Genomic DNA, 5,000 nt, shown 5'->3' on the forward strand with positions numbered 1-5,000 from the left:
TGATCATTACATATAATTCAATTAAGATATTGTTTGAAAGTATGATTTCTTCTAGTCTCATTTGAGAATTGGAGGATTTTTTATTGAGTGGAAAAAGAAGGATTTTTTTGTCTACCTTACTTTCTTCATTTTTCCTTATATCAATAACTCAATCAAAATGCAATTATCTCAACGAAAAAAATGTCTGTTATGCTTAATATCTTTAGTTTGATTTGTCTTAGTTATGCCCTTTATCCGAGTAGTCTTTTCTTCGCCAAATTGCCCAAAGCCTATGCTTTTTTAATCCAATCGTAGATGTTATGCCAGTAATACCCCTGTTCTTTTTTCTTTTAGCCTTTGTTTGGCAAGCTGTTGTAAGTTTTCGATAAGATCTTTAATAGTATCTTATAGAATTCATGATTTATTCGAGAAAAATGATAACATTTGATAAGATCAAATAAGTCTGGCAGTATGAACCTTCAATTCAAACATTGAAATGATCGAATAGCCGTGAGAAATCCGGCTCGCTCCATTTCCCGATTTTAATCCTTTTTCCTTTCCGGCAAAATACCTTATTAGCTTAGGGTCGCTTACAACATCTAATTGGGGGTATGAAAGTGATTTCTGGTAATCAAAGACTCTTTTGAAAAATTTCAACTTCGCAACTTCATTTGAATTTCTGAACATTCTTTTCTATTTTAGAATTCATTTCTTGGTGTCAAAATAAGTTATGTGATATAAAAATGAAGGATCTATTATCTTTTCTTTTCTCTCGTTTTTCTTTTTCAAAAAATGATCTTGGAGGTTGTGTAATGCTTAATCTCAAACTTTTCGTTTACACAGTAGTAATATTCTTTGTTTCTCTCTTCATCTTTGGATTCCAATCCAATGATCCAGGACGTAATCCTGGACGTGAAGAATAAATTGTTTTTCTTGCTTTATTTTACAATTTTCTTCATATTTTTATTTTCTTTCAGCTATTCCACACACTTAACTAGAAAAAAAATAGAAAGTCATCAACGGAAAGAGAGGGATTCGAACCCTCGGTACGAATAAGTCGTACAACGGATTAGCAATCCGCCGCTTTCGTCCACTCAGCCATCTCTCCCAATTGAAAAAGATAATTACCATGTTACATTACACATCACGTAAGGATTAAATTAAGTATTTCTTTCACATTCTTTATCGTTATTATAGAATTAGCAATTCCATTTAGATGCTTGAAAGATCAAAATAGAAAGATAAAAAAAGAAGACCTTCTTGCTTTTATTTTATTCGAAGTGCCTTTTTGGCCTGGCTCGGTCAATACCCAGCCGGGCCTTTTTTTGTTACAAAAAATTCCCTTCATTTTTTTATTTATTGGCAACATAATCTAAATAGCCAATTTAGTACCCGTGTAACAATTTCCGTTCTGGGGTTTACATATACTTATCATTTTTGTTATAATGGAAATTGAGAAGGATTTTTGATTCAAAAGAATAAATCAAGTATGTATCAATTTGTATTTTCTTATGTCGTTTGGCAAACCAAATTTTAGATTCAAATCCAAGAATCATTGACGAATTCTCAGTCAACGAATATCCCGTTTGTCATAAATTTTGGTTTTTTTGAGTGAAAATATACATTTGATTTTTCAATAGAAAAGTGAGGGGAAGTTTTTGGCATTGTGTGTTTTGAGATACTATACAATCAATCGAAGGGACAATCAAAAGGGGAAAAGGGTTTTTTTCTAATTTTGATAAGTTTAGTTAGAAAAAGGATTCAAAAGGGGATGCAAGTACAATAAACTAAAATTGAGTAATCCAACAAAAAAGGTAAAAATTTCTCCTATTGTATATCGTTTTGGCGGCATGGCCGAGTGGTAAGGCGGGGGACTGCAAATCCTTTTTCCCAGTTCAAATCCGGGTGCCGCCTCATCAGCAAACGAATCGGAATCTCTTATTCTATTCTGCTGATATAACTCAACCTAATTTTACCCAGCCAGAACAGAATAAGGGGACTGTTAATACTTGGTTGATTCTAAACATCCGTTCTGGGGATTTTGTAAAAGATTGGAAATCGGAAATCTTTGAATCCAAAATGAAAAGAAAGATTTGATTTTAATGTTTGATTTTAATGGTCGAAGCAAGACTTCCCGATTCCTTTCTACTACTAATGTAATGTCTACTTATTGGGTCTTGATTGGAGATAATTTAACTACTGGTTGGGGGAAGTTCTTTCTATTTCTATACTGTGTAATCTACATATATAGGCTCGCGAGAATCTCTGAGTGTTCAGGCATTCAATCACTATTAGATTGAGATGGATAATTTATAGAAAAAAACATGAAAAAAATGATTCTTTTTTTTTAACCTCTCGTCAAAAGTATAATATACTATCTCCCAACTCCTTCAGAGAGACAATCGGGAAAGGGTACGGATTAGATCAAATAGGAAAAAGTTTGTAATAGATAGCAATTGATTTATTTTTACTTTGAAGGGCAAGAAAAAAAGGAATGTGCCCTCTTATTTTATTACTAGATGTTCCATTAGTAACATTCCTTTGTAGTTTTGATTTTTTATTTTACTTGTGTTTAGTCTTTCCCGATTATAAATCATATAGAAATTTTTGAAATGGATTTTTTGATTGGTTCATCAATAGTGTTCGCCCAGAATCCCTTTTTGACTCTGGACCATTTATTCTACTATTATTAGTGAGCAATAATGGAATAATTCTATCATAGAGATAAGGGACATAATTCACATGGATATAGTAAGTCTCGCTTGGACTGCTTTAATGGTAGTCTTTACATTTTCCCTTTCACTCGTAGTATGGGGAAGAAGTGGACTTTAGAAGCACTCCTAATTTAGTTGAGGAATGAAACGGTATCAATTGTTTTATAGATCGTTCTGCAACGCATTTTTGATTTGAATTGAAACCATTTTCAAATCAAAATATCTTCGTTTCCAAATTCCATTGGATTATATTGGATCAATGTATTCTATAATAGTAAAACAAAACAATTATTTCAGATTCATCGGAATAAATAGATGTATCAAAGAAATAGAATTGGGTCCTACGTAAATTCCATATATGGATTAATAACTGCATATATTGAAGATAGAAGCTAATATAGTATACCAACTTTATTAGAAACAATTTTATACACTCCTATAACACTAATAGAGAGTATGATAAGTAAGAAACCAATTTCTTACTTACCATACACTCGGATCTCATAGAATACCGCCGATTATAGCCCGTTGATTTCATTTAAGGTGCAAAACAAAAATAGAATACTTTTCATTTGATTTCTTCAACTATTGATAAGAATTCAGAAGTCAAGTTTCATTTAAAGTAATTAATCATTTTGACTGGCTGTTTTTACGTAAATTATAAGTAGAAAAGCAGTAGGAATTAAAATGAACATTGCAGTAGCAATAAATGCAAGAATATTTACTTCCATAATCTCATTATTTTTTTTTTCAAAATAACTCGGGATTTAATCCCATAGAGATGATAAATCTTTCACCTGTCAATTCAATGAATGCATTACCTATCGATGATCTTGAATCGGATCAATATCATGAATAACAATATCTGAGCTATTAAATTAATTCGTCGTCGAGAATTGAATAGTATAACATACGAACATCTTTTATCCATACTGAATCCAAAATGGGATTCCCGGACCAATCAAAAACCCCTTTACTTTATTTATCCTTCTTTTCTTTATTTTCTATAACCTACCTTCCTTAGGTCTTCCTTATAGAACCATCAAACGGACTCTAACCACCCGCCCCAACTACAAAAACCCAACAAACAATACAAGCGAAGTGGAAAAAGAGAGGAATTAGGTTCTAAATTTTAATGATCTAAATTTCTTTGGAAGACAAATAAGTATGAGAAAGATGAGTCACGGGAGAAAAGATGGAATATTCTATCAACTTCACTATTTTAGTTATTTTTTAGTTTAGGGTTTGTTCTTTCTTCGACAGAAATCCTGAAAAAAAGAAGGGAAACCCCTTCGGAATTCAATTATGCTCTCTGTCCCTTCTTTCACAGAAAATCGAGAGGCGAATTGATGTACTTATTGGATCCGTCGGGACTGACGGGGCTCGAACCCGCAACGTCCGCCTTGACAGGGCGGTGCTCTTGCCTATTGAACTACAATCCCAGGGAAATAAGAAGAGATCTAGCAGAAATTTTGGATTCTTTTTTATTCTCTCGTATCAGGTATTTTTTAAGAACAAGAGGGTTCTACCATCTGATAGTAGATTGACAAATTGTTGGGCCGAGCTGGATTTGAACCAGCGTAGACATATTGTCAACGAATTTACAGTCCGTCCCCATTAACCACTCGGGCATCGACCCAACGCCTAATTCATTTTAGACGTTCCATAATCAACTTCCTTTCGTCTCCCAGGCAGATTTGACAAATACATATCACTTTATATAAAATACAAAGTCCCACTGAGTAGACTATTAGAAGGACTTGACAAAGATGGATCACTTGATAGAAAATCCCACTCCTATAGTCTTGAGTATTGGTATACCCCTATAGGGACTTGAACCCTCGTTTTCTCCGTGAAAGAGAGAGGTCGTAATCACTGGACCATAGGGGCCTTTGGCCACCTTACCTTAATATAACTCAGGCCTTTTGGAGATGTGAATCAAACCGAAAAACTCGTTAACTATTCTGGAGGTTAATGGTAATCAAATCAAACTTTACCATTCAATTACAACCTTGAAACTTGATTTCATTGGTCTTTCTCGTCTTTATATCTCTCATTCACAAAGGGTTCTGCGTTGGATCCAAGATCCTTTACTATCAAGTGGATTCAAGGTGCTTTACCAAAATAGTATTTGACCACTTAAATTATATTGCGCCCTAAGTCATACTGTCAATTGACGACAGGACAGGAGGGCGATAAAAGAATAGAGAAGACGGAAATATAGATTAGGTATATCCGCGCGTGTTAATGTTAAGTTAATAAATACAACATTCATATAGTTTTCTGGTATTCAATATTATATTCATA

At 33.5% G+C, this 5,000-nt stretch overlaps 3 non-coding genes across 3 annotated transcripts; 1 reads left to right on the top strand and 2 right to left on the bottom strand.

The window, feature by feature from the left end:
* Positions 1-999: 999 nt before the first annotated feature.
* TRNAS-GCU (transfer RNA serine (anticodon GCU)) lies at positions 1,000-1,087 on the bottom strand. Its single transcript has one exon. It is a non-coding gene; the product is annotated as a tRNA-Ser (tRNA).
* Positions 1,088-1,823: 736 nt separating this feature from the next.
* Positions 1,824-1,893, top strand: TRNAC-GCA (transfer RNA cysteine (anticodon GCA)). The gene has a single exon. It is a non-coding gene; the product is annotated as a tRNA-Cys (tRNA).
* A 2,355-nt stretch (positions 1,894-4,248) lies between these two features.
* Positions 4,249-4,332, bottom strand: TRNAY-GUA (transfer RNA tyrosine (anticodon GUA)). Its single transcript has one exon. It is a non-coding gene; the product is annotated as a tRNA-Tyr (tRNA).
* Positions 4,333-5,000: the final 668 nt, after the last annotated feature.

The sequence above is a fragment of the Bidens hawaiensis genome, unplaced genomic scaffold (genome assembly GCF_021521415.1).
Source record: "Bidens hawaiensis isolate Kalapana, Puna unplaced genomic scaffold, B.hawaiensis_p1.1 tig00030888_1, whole genome shotgun sequence".
NCBI lineage: Eukaryota > Viridiplantae > Streptophyta > Magnoliopsida > Asterales > Asteraceae > Bidens > Bidens hawaiensis.